This window comes from Saccopteryx bilineata, chromosome 5 (assembly GCF_036850765.1).
Source record: "Saccopteryx bilineata isolate mSacBil1 chromosome 5, mSacBil1_pri_phased_curated, whole genome shotgun sequence".
Classification (NCBI taxonomy): domain Eukaryota; kingdom Metazoa; phylum Chordata; class Mammalia; order Chiroptera; family Emballonuridae; genus Saccopteryx; species Saccopteryx bilineata.
The window spans coordinates 182,752,723-182,769,312 of NC_089494.1; the positions used below are offsets into that span (position 1 = coordinate 182,752,723).

Here is a 16,590-nt window from a genome sequence, read left to right on the forward strand (position 1 = left end):
AAGCAATTCACCTGAATGAATATCACTCCAAGTAGCCCAGAACATTATTTTTAACTTTATTGATTTTAGAGAAAGAGGAAGGGAGGAAGAGAGAGAGAGGCAGAGAGAGAGAGAGAGTCAGACTCAGGAACATTGATCTGTTCCTGTATGTGCCCTGACCAGGGACTGAACCAGCGACCTCTGCGCCAATTGAGCTATCTGGCCAGGGCATAAAGAACAATTTTTAAAAGGTCTCAAATTGGCCTCAGATTTTAATAAGATTCTCTATACACACATTTGCTACTAAAAAAAAAAAAAAAAAAAGGAACTGAAGCCATTCAAATGCAAACTACATAGATTCCTTATAAGTTATTGACATTAAGTTAGACAAGAAAAAATGCAAGAGAAAGATATCACAGAACTTCTATCATAGGTTATCAACATATTGGCATACAGTCTATCTGAGCAGAATAGCTCTCAAACTGCTGCATATTACCTTAAAACAAAAAAACAAAAAAAAAAGAAAACAAAAAAAAAGTACAAGAAAGAATAATGGCTAAATCGACTCCATGTCAGAATTATTTTCCATGCTGATGTTATCAGAAATATCTCCATGATATAGGCAATACGGCAGCTACATCTGAATCGTCTGAATCTTGATTCAAACTCAAGTTTCCTCGCCTCTGGGGTTTTCTGAAGCAGGGATATGGTGCGATATCTAATAATTTGTGATATCCTTTGCATCCTTTCTTTCCGAGCTGTTGCCAAAGTCCTCACTCCACATCTCTTCCTGTAGATGGTGTCTTCACCCAGCCCCGGTCCAAGCCCCTTTAAGTTTTTTGCTGTCCTGTTGTTGGGCTTCTGGTAGAAGGGAAGGGAACTTGGTACTGGGGTTGAGAGTCGTTGCTGAGGTTCTTTGCTAGTACTTCTGACTCAGCTTGAGCGCCAGCAGAATCTTCTTCGTGGGCATCTCAGATGACTCCGGGGTCGAGGTTGGGCTAACCTTTGGTGAGTCCATTGGAAGTCTAGCCAGAGCCTGAAGCTCCTTCTAGATCCCCACAAAGGGTTGGGGCAAAAGGGGAGCTCAGAACTCTCAAACAAAGTAGTCCAGAGAGATCCGTATAGCCCAGAAATAGCAAAAAAAAATTCCAAATTCAAACAAAATGTGGTGAAAGGAACAGCTAACTGAAAAGTCTAGGTCCAGTTTCTTCTTAAGAACTACAGGTAGAGTGACGTCACAGAAATGGCACTGTGAGCATCGCGTACGACAGATCTCTCCAAAATCTCAACAAATTTATCAACTAGAAACAGAAAATTTTATCCTTGGAGCATTCCGGAGTTCCACACACACTGAAGGAGAAAGGGCTCTTATCACTTGAATCTGAGAGACGGGACGGAGCTAAGGGTGTGGAGGAAGCTAACAACCGCACGGATGTTCATTCAAGCCGAAGAGGGAGTGCGCCTGTGGTGAGTCAACCCACGCGTGCAACTGCCCACCCACACTCGGGGAGGAACAGCCTGAGCACTGCGAGCAGCCGCCCACGTGCCATGAGAAACCGCACGCGCGTCCCGTGCTGCGGTCCGGTCGCAGAGCGAGCTCCCTTGCACCGCCAGTGTCCCCAGCGGCCCATGCACTGTGAGCGAGCGTCCCCAGCCACCGGCGTGCCCTGAATGTCCCACTCGCCCACGCGCCCAGAGTGCCCCATTCTCCCACGCACCCAGGCCTCCAGCGGCAAGGCAAGCGGGAAGGGCGCCAAAGCTATCTTCCCTACTTCAGAGATTCTCTCCGTGGGCGGGGCACCTCACCTAGCCATTCAAGCTGAAATATTGTACTTTCTGGAGCACGGCTGCGGATCCAATCACTGAAATTAGCTTAACCCACGAAATCTGCGCACCCACGGGGCTCTAATTGATAAGATCTCTCTCAGTTCAGCGATCCAAGACAAGAGGCGTGATATTTTTTAGTGCCTCTCGCTAAAGGGGCGGGGGCAACTTCTGATTGACAGAGCCTTCATATTCAGGGATATACGCTAACAAGAGGGACTTGGCAGATGTTAAGATCTATACAGCAAGCATAGACTAGTGCCTCTTCTTCCCAGCCAAAACAGGCTACAAAGTGTGGAAAGCCTGGGTTGAGTGGTCCAACTGAATGCTACGCGCTGAACAGGCCTAGAGGCTTATTGAAAGTCACCTTGACAACAATTGGCTCCCAGCCCCGCCTGATTACGCTGGAGGCTCTGACTGCCAGAGCCTTTCCCAAAGCCTTGCGCTGAGTGAGGATAGAGTGGGGATTTCCTAGCTCTTTGAACCTCTTACTCCCCAGGCAGAAGCAGTGGCAACCTCATAGCTGGATCACCAGGCTGCTAATTCAGGAAGGAGAGACTAGGAGAGAGACTCCGGGAAAGCAAACTCTCTCATTGTTGGACCCTGCAAACGCCAACAAGCCTTGACTACCAACAAGACTAAAGCCAATTATATGACATTGCCATAGAATCCCATCAACTGCAAATCCCTGCCTAAGTGTGACACAGGGCAGAGTCTGGGGTACAGAGTCACCGACCAGGAAGAGGGACAGAGAAGAAAAAGGAAGAAATTAACCTCTCAAAATCAAGAAAAATCCACAGACTTTATAGCTTGTTCCACTATTTTTTCATGTTGTTGTTTGTTTCTTCTATCTTATTGACTTTATTATTATTATTTCTATTTCCTCCACCTCGGTCCTTTTATTCTCTGCCCATCTATTCTTCTCTTTTCTTGAACTACACTACCCATGAGTGTTACATTTTATTTCTTTTCTTCGTCTTTACTCTCCTTTAGGGTTACACTCCAAAACCCTTAACTCTCACTCTCTCCCCTTTTGTTTTATTTTCTTTTCCTTTTTTTCTTCCTTCGTTTTTCTCTTTTTCTTATTTCTCCCTTCTATTCATTTCTTTTCTCCTTTTACTTTTCCTTCCATTCAATCCTCAATCACGAACAAATTATTTAATTTGGGACTCAAGTTTTTTTTGGGTTTTTTTTGCTTTTGTTTTTTTTTTTGTTTGTTTGTTTGGTATTTGGGGTACTTTTTACTTTGCTTTTTAACTCATTAGCATTCCTCTCAACCCAAGGTCTCATTGTATTTAGTCTTTGCTCCACTTAATACAACAGATTTTTACTTATTTTTTATTTTTTTCTTCTTTAATTATTATTTTTTTCTCCTTTTTTCTGTTTCCCTCTTATCCCTCTCATTATATCTCTTAGTCGACCATCACTTACAAGCAAATCATTTTATACTTGTCTAAGGTTTTTCTCCTTTTTTTGCATTTAGTAGGTCCCTACTCCCTTTTTTGCCCCTTGAACTCTTCACCCCAAATTAGGCCCTCTGTTATAGGCAGTTTTTGTTCCATTTAGCATAATATAATTCACAGGTCATCACGATATTTCCCTAAGGAGAGGAGAGGAGGAGAAAAGAAGAAAGAAAAAAGGGGGAAATAATAAATTATTACTGTTTTTTTTTTTGTGGGGTGATTTTCTTTTTTCCTTTTTTTTTTGTTTTCCCAAAAAAAGGGAAGAAAGAAAAAAAAATTTTTTTTTACTTTTTATTCTTTATTAATTCTAATTAGTGCTATCAACAAGACCACTCTCAGATGCCAATAAGAAAGAGGAAATTGAATATTATGGATACAAAAGATAGAGAGGTAACACAAATAGATGTGGAAAAATCTATGGAGAAAAAATTTAACATATTGGAAACCTTGGAGCTAAATGACAGAAAATTTAAAATAGAAATTCTAAAAATACTCAGAGGTATACAAGAAAACACAGAAAGGCAATTTAGGGAGCTCTGAAAACAACTCAACGATCACAAAGAATATATTACCAAGGAAATTGAAACTATAAAAACAAATCAAACAAATGAAAAACTCAATTCATGAGCTGAAAAACGAGGCAACAAGCTTAGCTAATAGAACACCTCAGATAGAAGGTAGGATTAGTGAAATAGAAGACAAGCAACTTGAGGCACAACAGAGAGAAGAAGAAAGAGACTCAAAAATAATAAAAAACGAGAAAGCCCTACAGGAATTGTCTGACTCCATCAGAAAGAATAACATAAGAATAATAGGTATATCAGAGGGAGAAGAGAAAGAGAATGGAATGGAGAATATACTCAAACAAATAATAGATGAGAACTTCCCAAGCCTGTGGAAAGAACTAAAGCCTCAAATTCAAGAAGCAAACAGAACACCGAGTTTTCTTAACCCCAACAAACCTACTCCAAGGCACATCATAATGAAGATGGCACAAACCAATGACAAAGAAAAAATTCTCAAGGCAGCCAGAAAAAAGAAGAGTACAACATATAAAGGAAGGCCTATTAGATTATCATCAGATTTCTCAGCAGAAACTCTACAAGCTAGAAGAGAGTGGACCCCAATATTTAAAGCCCTGAAAGAGAGGAACTTTCAGCCAAGAATACTATACCCATCAAAGCTATCCTTCAAGTATGAAGGAGATATAAAAACATTCATAAATACAGAAAAGATGAGGGAATTTATCATCAGAAAGTTCCCACTCCAGGAAATACTAAAGGGGGTTTTCCAACTAGATTCAAAGAACAAAACAAAACAAAACCACAAGTAACAGCTCCACCAAGAACACAATAAAACCAAATTTATACTGTGACAACAAAAGAAAAAAAGGGGGGAGAGGATGGAGATTAATAGTAGCAAAGTAGCCCTGGCCGGTTGGCTCAGCGGTAGAGCGTTGGCCTAGCGTGCGGAGGACCCGAGTTCGATTCCCGGCCAGGGCACACAGGAGAAGCGCCCATTTGCTTCTCCACCCCTCCGCCGCGCCTTCCTCTCTGTCTCTCTCTTCCCCTCCCGCAGCCAAGGCTCCATTGGAGCAAAGATGGCCCGGGCGCTGGGGATGGCTCTGTGGCCTCTGCCTCAGGTGCTAGAGTGGCTCTGGTCGCAACATGGCGATGCCCAGGATGGGCAGAGCATCGCCCCCTGGTGGGCAGAGCGTCGCCCCATGGTGGGCGTGCCGGGTGGATCCCGGTCGGGCGCATGCGGGAGTCTGTCTGACTGACTCTCCCTGTTTCCAGCTTCAGAAAAATGAAAAAAAAAAAAATAGTAGCAAAGGACGATGAAGCGCAGAAATACTCATAAGATAGGGTACTACAATGAATATGGTAGGTACCCTTTTCATTACTTAATGGTAACCACCCTTGAAAAAACAACCACAAAAACATTTGACTTAAAAAAGGTAGCAATAGAGGAAAGAAGTATGGAATACAAACAAACAAAAACAAATAATAAAAAAACAAAAGAGAAGAATCAAACAAGATACAAAACTAACAGAAAGCAATTTATAAAATGGCAATAGGGAACCCACAAGTGTCAATAATTACACTAGGTGACGTCATGGAAATGGCGCCGTGAGCAGCGCGTCTGACAGATCTCCCCTAAATCACAACAAATTTATCAACTAGAAACAGAAAAATTTATCCTCGGAGCATTCCGGAGTTCCACACAAACTGAAAGCGAAAGGACTGTTATCACTTGAATCTGAGAGACGAGGGTGTGGAGGAAGGTACCGCAGCGACGTTCATTCAAGCCACCAGGGAGTGCGCCTGTGGTGAGTCAGCCCACACTTGGGAGCCGAGAGCAGCCGTGAGCGCGCGCCCGGTCCAGTTGCAGAGCGAGCACCGCCCACACTCCGGAGCGGCGAGCAGCCACCAGCGTGCCCGGTCCGGTTGCAGAGCGAGCACCGCTAACGTTCCCAGCGGCCCGCGCACTGCGAGTGAGAGTCGCCAGCCACCGGTGCCCGGAGCACCCCATTCGCGCGCGTGCCCTGGGCATTCCACATGCCCAGAGCGCCCTACTGGCCCGCACACCCAGGGTGCCCCATTATTCTGCACCTGGTGCGATCCAGCCGCCAGCGGCAGGGCGAGCGGGAGAGGCACCAGGGTGGTCTTCTACTTGGGAGATTCTCTCCGTGGGCGGGGCACCTCACCCAGCCATTCAAGCTAACAATCAAGCGTTGGGGGAGGGGCGCACGCAGGCAGCCTAAAATACCTTCGGGAGCACAGCTGCGACCCAATCACTGAAATTAGCTTAACCCATGAAATCTGCGCACCCTCGGTTCTAATTGATAAGATCTCTCTCAGTTCAGCGACCCAGACAAGAGGCGTGATATTTTTTAGTGCCTCTCACTAAAGGGGCGGGGGCAACTTCTGATTGATAGAGCCTCCATATTCAGGGATAAACGCTAACAAGAAGGACTTGGCAGATAATAAGATCTATACTACACTAGTCGCAAGCAGAGACTAGTGCCTCTTCTTCCCTGCAAAAACAGGCTACAAAGTGTGGAAAGCCTGGGTTGAGAGGTCCAACTGAATGCTAGGCACTGAACAGTCACCTTGACAACAATTGACTCCCACCCCCGCCTGATTACACTGGAGGCCCTGACTGCCAGAGCCTTTCCCAAAGCCTTGCACTGAGTGGGGATAGAGTGGGGATTTCCCAGCTCTTTGAGCCTCTTACTCCCCAGGCAGAAGCAGTTGCAGCCTTATAGCTGGATCACCAGGCTGCTAATTCAGGAAGGGGGGACTAGGAGAGAGAATCCAGGAAAGCAAACTCTCATTGTTGGACCCTGCAAACGCCAACAAGCCTTGACTACCAGCAAGACTAAAGCCAATTATATGACATTGCCATAGAATCCCATTAACTGCAAATCCCTACCTAAGTGTGACACAGGGGCAGAGCCTGGGGTACAGAGTCACCAACCAGGAAGAGGGAGAGAAAAGAAAAAGGAAGAAGTTAACCTCTCAAAATCAAGAAAAATCCATAGACTTTACAACTTGTTCCACTAATTTTTTTTTTGTTGTTGTTTGTTTCTTCTTATTGCCTTTATTTCCTCCACCTCGGTCCTTCTATTCTCTGCCCATCTTATGCTTCCCTTTTCTTGAACTACACTACCCATGAGTGTTACATTTTATTTCTCTCCTTCATCCTCACCCTCCTTTAAGGTTATACTCCAAAACACTTAACTCTCACTCTCTCCTCTTTTGTTTTTTTTTTGATTTGCTTTATTTTGTTTTTTTCTCTTCCTTTTTTATTTCTTCCTTCGTTTTTCTCTTTTTCTTATTTTTTCCTTTCTATTCGTTTTTTCTTTTCTCGTTTTACTTTCCTCCCATTTAATCCTCAATCATGAACAAATTAGTTAATTTGGGACTCAAGGCTTTTTTTGGCTTTATTTTTCTTTTTTGCTTTTGTTTTTGTTTTTTTCTTGTTTGTTTATTTTTGTGGCATTTTGGGTCCTCCCAACCCAAGGTCTCCATTGTATTTAGTCTTCGCTCCAATTAATACAACAGATTTTTACTTATTATTTTTATTTTTTTATTTTTTTTTTCTGAAGCTGGAAACAGGGAGAGACAGTCAGACAGACTCCCGCATGCGCCCGACCGGGATCCACCCGGCACGCCCACCAGGGGGCGACGCTCTGTCCACCAGGGAGCGATGCTCTGCCCCTCCGGGGCGTCGCCATGTTGCGACCAGAGCCACTCTAGCACCTGAGGCAGAGGCCACAGAGCCATCCCCAGCGCCCGGGCCATCTTTGCTCCAATGGAGCCTTGGCTGCGGGAAGGGAAGAGAGAGACAGAGAGGAAGGCGCGGCGGAGGGGTGGAGAAGCAAATGGGCGCTTCTCCTATGTGCCCTGGCCGGGATTCGAACCCGGGTCCTCCGCATGCTAGGCCGACGCTCTTCTGCTGAGCCAACCAGCCAGGGCTATTTTTTTCTTCTTTATTATTCTTTTTTTGGTCCTTTTTTCTGGTTCCCTCTTATCCCTCTCATTATATCTCTTAGTTGACCATCACTTACAAGCAAATCATCTTATGCTTGTCTAAAATTTTCTTCCTTTTTTTTTTTTTTTTTTTTTGCATTTAGTAGGTCCCTACTCACTTTTTTTGCCCCTTGAACTCTTCACCCCAAATCAGGCCCTCCATTATAGGCACGATATTTCCCTGAGGAGGGGAGAGGAGGGAAAGAGAAGAAAAAAAGGGGGAAATAATAAATTATTACTGTTTTTTTTTGTGGGGTGTTTTACCTTTTTTTTTTTTACTTTTTACTCTTTATTAATTCTAATTAGTGCTATCAGCAAGACCACCCTCAGATGCCAATGAGAAAGAGGAAATCGAATATTATGGATACAAAAGAAAGAGAGGTAACACAAATAGATGTGGAAAAATCTATGGAGAAAAGACTTAACATATTGGAAGCCTTGGAGCTAAATGACAGAGAATTTAAAATAGAAATCTTAAAAATACTCAGAGATATACAAGAAAACACAGAAAGGCAATATAGGGAGATCAGAAAACAACTCAATGAACACAAAGAATATATTACCAAGGAAATTGAAACTATTAAAACAAATCAAACAGAAATGAAAAACTCAATTCACGAGCTGAAAAACGAGGTAACAAGCTTAGCTAACAGAACAGCCCAGATTGAGGATAGGATTAGTGAAATAGAAGACAAACAACTTCAAGCACAACAGAGAGAAGAAGAAAGAGACTCAAAAATAATAAAAAACGAGAAAGCCCTACAGAAATTGTCTGACTCCATCAGAAAGAATAACATAAGAATAATAGGTATATCAGAGGGAGAAGAGAAAGAAAATGGAATGGAGAATATACTCAAATAATAGACGAGAACTTCCCAAGCCTGTGGAAAGAACTAAAGCCTCAAATTCAAGAAGCAAACAGAACACCGAGTTTTCTTAACCCCAACAAACCCACTCCAAGGCACATCATAATAAAGATGACACAAACCAATGACAAAGAAAAAATTCTCAAGGCAGCCAGGGAAAAGAAGAGTACAACATATAAAGGAAGGCCTATTAGATTATCATCAGATTTCTCAGCAGAAACTCTACAAGCTAGAAGAGAGTGGACCCCAATATTTAAAGCCCTGAAAGAGAAGAACTTTCAGCCAAGAATACTATACCCATCAAAGCTATCCTTCAAGTATGAAGGAGATATAAAAACATTCACAAATACAGAAAAGATGAGAGAATTTATCAACAGAAAGCCCCCACTCCAGGAAATACTAAAGGGGTTTTTTCAACCAGATTCAAAGAACAAAAGAAAACAACACCACAAGTAACAGCTCCACCAAGAACACTGTAAAACCAAACTTAAACTGTGACAACAAAGGAAAAAAAGGGGGGAGAGGATGGAGATTAACAGTAGCAAAGGATGATGAAGTGCAGAAATACTTATAAGATAGGGTATTACAATGAATATGGTAGGTACCCTTTTCATTACTTAATGGTAACCACCCTTGAAAAAACCACCACAAAAACACTTGACTTAAAAAAGGTAGCAACAGAGGAAAGAAGTATGGAACACAAACAAACAAAAACAAATGATAGAAAAACAAAAGAGAAGAATCAAACTAGATACAAAACTAACAGAAAGCAATTTATAAAATGGCAGTAGGGAACCCACAAGTGTCAATAATTACACTAAATGTAAATGGATTAAACTTACCAATAAAAAGACACAGAGTAGCAGAATGGATTAAAAAAGAAAATCCAACTATATGCTGCCTACAAGAAACACATTTAAGCAACAAGAATAAAAACAAATTCAAAGTGAAAGGCTGGAAAACAATACTCCAAGCAAACAACACCCTAAAAAAAGCAGGTGTAGCAAAACTCATATCTAATAATGCTGACTACAAGACAGAAAAAGTACTCAGAGACAAAAATGGCCATTTCATAATGATTAAGGGGAAGTTGAATCAAGAAGACATAACAATCCTTAATATATATGCACCAAACCAAGGAGCACCAAAATATATAAGACAGCTATTTATTGACCTAAAAACAAAAACGGACAAAAATACAGTCATACTTGGAGACTTCAATACACCGCTGACGGCTCTAGATCGGTCATCCAAACAGAGAATCAATAAAGATATATTGGCCTTAAATGAAATACTAGAACACCTCGATATGATAGACATCTACAGGACACTTCATCCCAAAGCGACAGAGTATACATTTTTCTCTAGTGTACATGGAACATTCTCAAGAATTGACCATATGTTGGGCCACAAAGACAATATCAGCAAATTTAGAAAAATTGAAATTGTACCAAGCATATTTTCTGATCATAAAGCCTTGAAACTAGAATTCAACTGCCAAAAAGAGGGGGGAAAACCCACAAAAATGTGGAAACTAAACAACATACTTCTAAAAAATGAATGGGTCAAAGAAGAAATAAGCGCAGAGATCAAAAGATATATACAGACAAATGAAAATGAAAATACGACATATCAGAATCTCTGGGATGCAGCAAACGCAGTAATAAGAGGAAAGTTCATATCACTTCAGGCCTATATGAACAAACAAGAGAGAGCCAAAGTAAACCACTTAACTTCACACCTTAAGGAACTAGAAAAAGAAGAACAAAGACAACCCAAAACCAGCCGAAGAAAGGAGATAATAAAAATCAGAGCAGAAATAAATGAAATAGAGAACAGAAAAACTATAGAAAAAATCAATAAAACAAGGAGCTGGTTCTTTGAAAAGATCAACAAAATTGACAAACCCTTGGCAAGACTCACCAAGGAAAAAAGGCACAGGACTCAAATAAATAAAATCCAAAATGAAAGAGGAGAGATCACCACTGACATCATAGATATACAAAGAATTATTGTAGAATACTATGAAAAATTATATGCCACCAAATACAACAATCTAGAAGAAATGGATAAATTCCTAGAACAATACAACCTTCCTAGACTGAGTCATGAAGAAGCAGAAAGCCTAAACAGACCAATCAGCAGGGAGGAAACAGAAAAAACTATTAAAAACCTCCCCAAAAACAAAGGTCCAGGTCCAGACGGTTATACTAGTGAATTCTATCAAACATTCAAAGAAGACTTGGTTCCTATTCTACTCAAAGTCTTCCAAAAAATTGAAGAAGAAGCAATACTTCCAAACACATTTTATGAGGCCAACATAACCCTCATACCAAATCCTGGCAAGGATGGCACAAAGAAAGAATACTACAGACCAATATCTCTAATGAATACAGATGCTAAAATACTAAACAAAATACTGGCAAACCGAATACAACAACATATTAAAAAAATAATACATCATGATCAAGTGGGATTCATCCCAGAATCTCAAGGATGGTTCAACATACGCAAAACGGTTAACGTAATACACCATATCAACAAAACAAAGAACAAAAACCACATGATCTTATCAATAGATGCAGAAAAGGCTTTTGATAAAATACAACACAATTTTATGTTTAAGACTCTCAACAAAATGGGTATAGAAGGAAAATATCTCAACATGATAAAGGCCATATATGATAAACCATCAGCCAACATCATATTAAACGGCATAAAACTGAGGACTTTCTACCTTAAATCAGGAACAAGACAGGGTTGTCCACTCTCTCCACTCTTACTTAATGTGGTGCTAGAAGTTCTGGCCAGAGCAATCAGACAAGACAAAGAAATAAAAGGCATCCATATCGGAAAAGAAGAAGTAAAGGTATCACTTTTTGCTGATGATATGATCCTATACATCGAAAACCCGAAGGACTCCACAAAAAGATTATTAGAAACAATAAACCAATACAGTAAGGTCGCAGGATACAAAATTAACATACAAAAGTCCATAGCCTTTCTATATGCCAACAATGAAATAGTAGAAAACGAACTCAAAAAAATAATCCCCTTCACGATTGCAACAAAAAAAATAAAATACCTAGGAATAAACATAACAAAGAATGTAAAGAACCTATATAATGAAAATTACAAAGCTTTGTTAAGGGAAATCGAAAAAGATACAATGAGATGGAAAAATATTCCTTGTTCTTGGATAGGAAGAATAAATATAATCAAAATGGCCATATTACCCAAAGCAATATACAAATTTAATGCAATTCCCATCAAAATCCCTATGAGATTTTATAAAGAAATGGAACAAAGAATCATCAGATTTATATGGAACTATAAAAAACCCCGAATAGCCAAAACAATCCTAAGGAAAAAGAATGAAGCTGGGGGCATTACAATACCTGACTTTAAACTATATTATAGGGCCACGATAATCAAAACAGCATGGTATTGGCAGAAAAATAGACACTCAGACCAATGGAACAGAATAGAAAGCCCAGAAGTAAAACCACATATATATGGTCAAATAATCTTTGATAAAGGGGCCAACAACATACAATGGAGAAAAGAAAGCCTCTTCAACAAATGGTGTTGGGAAAACTGGAAAGCCACATGCAAAAGAATGAAACTCGACTACAACCTGTCCCCGTGTACTAAAATTAATTCAAAATGGATCAAAGACCTAAATATAAGACCTGAAACAATAAAGTACATAGAAGAAGACATAGGTACTAAAATCATGGACCTGGGTTTTAAAAAACATTTTATGAACTTGACTCCAATGGCAAGAGAAGTGAAGGCAAAGATAAATGAATGGGACTACATCAGAATAAAAAGTTTTTGCTCAGCAAGAGAAACTGATATCAAAATAAACAGACAGCCAACTAAATGGGAAATGATATTTTCAAACAACAGCTCAGATAAGGGCCTAATATCCAAAGTTTACAAAGAACTCATAAAACTCAACAACAAACAAACAAACAATCCCATAAAAAAATGGGAAGAGGACATGAACAGACACTTCTCCCAGAAAGAGATACAAATGGCCAACAGATATATGAAAAGATGCTCATCTTCATTAGTTATTAGAGAAATGCAAATCAAAACTACAATGAGATACCACCTCACCCCTGTTAGATTAGCTATTATCAACAAGACAGGTAATAGCAAATGTTGGAGAGGCTGTGGAGAAAAAGGAACCCTCATTCAGTGTTGGTGGGACTGTAAAGTAGTACAACCATTATGGAGGAAAGTATGGTGGTTCCTTAAAAAACTGCAAATAGAACTACCTTATGACCCAGCAATCCCTCTACTGGGTATATACCCCAAAACCTCAGAAACATTGATACGTGAAGATACATGTAGCCCCATGTTCATTGCAGCACTTTTCACAGTGGCCAAGACATGGAAACAACCAAAAAACCCTTCAATAGAAGACTGGATAAAGAAGATGTGGCACATATACACTATGGAATACTACTCAGCCATAAGAAATGATGACATCAGATCATTTACAGCAAAATGGTGGGATCTTGATAACATTATACGGAGTGAAATAAGTAAATCAGAAAAAAACAAGAACTACATGATTCCATACATTGGTGGAACATAAAAATGAGACTAAGAGACATGGACAAGAGTGTGGTGGTTACCAGGGGTGGGGGGAGGGAGGACATGGGAGGGAGAGAGGGAGAGAGTTAGGGGGAGGGGGAGGGGCACAGAGAACTAGATAGAGGGTGGCGGAGGACAATCTGACTTTGGGCGAGGGGTACGCAACATAATTTAATGACAAAATAACCTAGACATGTTTTCTTTGAATATATGTACCCTGATTTATTAATGTCATCCCATTGCCATTAATAAAAATTTATTTAAAAAAAAATAATTACACTAAATGTAAATGGATTAAACTTACCAATAAAAAGATACAGAGTAGCAGAATGGATTAAAAAAGAAAATCCAACTGTATGCTGCCTACAAGAAACACATTTAAGCAACAAGAATAAAAACAAATTCAAAGTGAAAGGCTGGAAAACAATACTCCAAGCAAACAACACCCTAAAAAAAGCAGGTGTAGCAAAACTCATATCTAATAATGCTGACTACAAGACAGAAAAAGTACTCAGAGACAAAAATGGCCATTTCATAATGATTAAGGGGAAGTTGAATCAAGAAGACATAACAATCCTTAATATATATGCACCAAACCAAGGAGCACCAAAATATATAAGACAGCTATTTATTGACCTAAAAACAAAAACGGACAAAAATACAGTCATACTTGGAGACCTCAATACACCGCTGACGGCTCTAGATCGGTCATCCAAACAGAGAATCAATAAAGATATATTGGCCTTAAATGAAATACTAGAACACCTCGATATGATAGACATCTACAGGACACTTCATCCCAAAGCGACAGAGTATACATTTTTCTCTAGTGTACATGGAACATTCTCAAGAATTGACCATATGTTGGGCCACAAAGACAATATCAGCAAATTTAGAAAAATTGAAATTGTACCAAGCATATTTTCTGATCATAAAGCCTTGAAACTAGAATTCAACTGCCAAAAAGAGGGGGGAAAACCCACAAAAATGTGGAAACTAAACAACATACTTCTAAAAAATGAATGGGTCAAAGAAGAAATAAGCGCAGAGATCAAAAGATATATACAGACAAATGAAAATGAAAATACGACATATCAGAATCTCTGGGATGCAGCAAACGCAGTAATAAGAGGAAAGTTCATATCACTTCAGGCCTATATGAACAAACAAGAGAGAGCCAAAGTAAACCACTTAACTTCACACCTTAAGGAACTAGAAAAAGAAGAACAAAGACAACCCAAAACCAGCCGAAGAAAGGAGATAATAAAAATCAGAGCAGAAATAAATGAAATAGAGAACAGAAAAACTATAGAAAAAATCAATAAAACAAGGAGCTGGTTCTTTGAAAAGATCAACAAAATTGACAAACCCTTGGCAAGACTCACCAAGGAAAAAGGCACAGGACTCAAATAAATAAAATCCAAAATGAAAGAGGAGAGATCACCACTGACATCATAGATATACAAAGAATTATTGTAGAATACTATGAAAAATTATATGCCACCAAATACAACAATCTAGAAGAAATGGATAAATTCCTAGAACAATACAACCTTCCTAGACTGAGTCATGAAGAAGCAGAAAGCCTAAACAGACCAATCAGCAGGGAGGAAACAGAAAAAACTATTAAAAACCTCCCCAAAAACAAAGGTCCAGGTCCAGACGGTTATACTAGTGAATTCTATCAAACATTCAAAGAAGACTTGGTTCCTATTCTACTCAAAGTCTTCCAAAAAATTGAAGAAGAAGCAATACTTCCAAACACATTTTATGAGGACAACATAACCCTCATACCGAAACCTGGCAAGGATGGCACAAAGAAAGAAAACTACAGACCAATATCTCTAATGAATACAGATGCTAAAATACTAAACAAAATACTGGCAAATTGAATACAACAACATATTAAAAAAATAATACATCATGATCAAGTGGGATTCATCCCAGAATCTCAAGGATGGTTCAACATACGTAAAACGGTTAACATAATACACCATATCAACAAAACAAAGAACAAAAACCACATGATCTTATCAATAGATGCAGAAAAGGCTTTTGATAAAATACAACACAATTTTATGTTTAAGACTCTCAACAAAATGGGTATAGAAGGAAAATATCTCAACATGATAAAGGCCCTATATGATAAACCATCAGCCAATATCATATTAAATGGCATAAAACTGAGGACTTCCCACCTTAAATCAGGAACAAGACAGGGTTGTCCACTCTCTCCACTCTTATTTAACGTGGTGCTAGAAGTTCTGGCCAGAGCAATCAGACAAGACAAAGAAATAAAAGGAATCCATATCGGAAAAGAAGAAGTAAAGGTATCACTTTTCGCTGATGATATGATCCTATACATCGAAAACCCGAAGGACTCCACAAAAAGATTACTAGAAACAATAAACCAATACAGTAAGGTCGCAGGATACAAAATTAACATACAAAAGTCCATAGCCTTTCTATATGCCAACAATGAAATATTAGAAAACGAACTCAATAAAAAATCCCCTTCACAATTCCAACAAAAAAAAAGTAAAAGAACTAGGAATAAACATAACAAAGAATGTAAAGAACCTATATAACGAAAACTACAAAGCATTCCTAAGAGAAATAGAAAAAGACACAATGAGATGGAAAAATATTCCTTGTTCTTGGATAGAAAGAATAAATATAATTAAAATGGCCATATTACCCAAAGCAATATATCAATTTAATGTAATTCTCATCAAAATTCCTATGACATTTTTTAAAGAAATGGAACAAAAAATCATCAGATTTATATGGAACTATAAAAAACCCCGAATAGCCAAAGCAATACTAAGGAAAAGAATGAAGCTGGGGGCATTACAATACCTGACATTAAACTATATTATAGGGCCATGATAATCAAAACAGCATGGTATTGGCAGAAAAATAGACACTCAGACCAATGGAACAGAATAGAGAGCCCAGAAATAAAACCACATATATATGGTCAAATAATCTTTGATAAAGGGGCCAACAACACACAATGGAGAAATGAAAGCCTCTTCAACAAATGGTGTTGGGAAAACTTTAAGCCACATGCAAAAGAATGAAACTGGACTACAGCTTGTCCCCGTGTACTAAAATTAATTCAAAATGGATCAAAGACCTAAATATAAGACCTGAAACAATAAAGTACATAGAAGAAGACATAGGTGCTAAACTCATGGACCTGGGTTTTTTTTTTGTTTGTTTGTTTTTCCTTATTTTTTCGAAGCTGGAAACGGGGAGAGACAGTCAGACAGACTCCCGCATGTTCCCGACCGGGATCCACCCGGCACGCCC

General features: G+C 39.4%; 1 pseudogene; it reads right to left on the reverse strand.

The window, feature by feature from the left end:
* Positions 1–535: 535 nt before the first annotated feature.
* On the reverse strand, positions 536–997 carry LOC136337556 (developmental pluripotency-associated protein 3-like; annotated as a pseudogene).
* Positions 998–16,590: the final 15,593 nt, after the last annotated feature.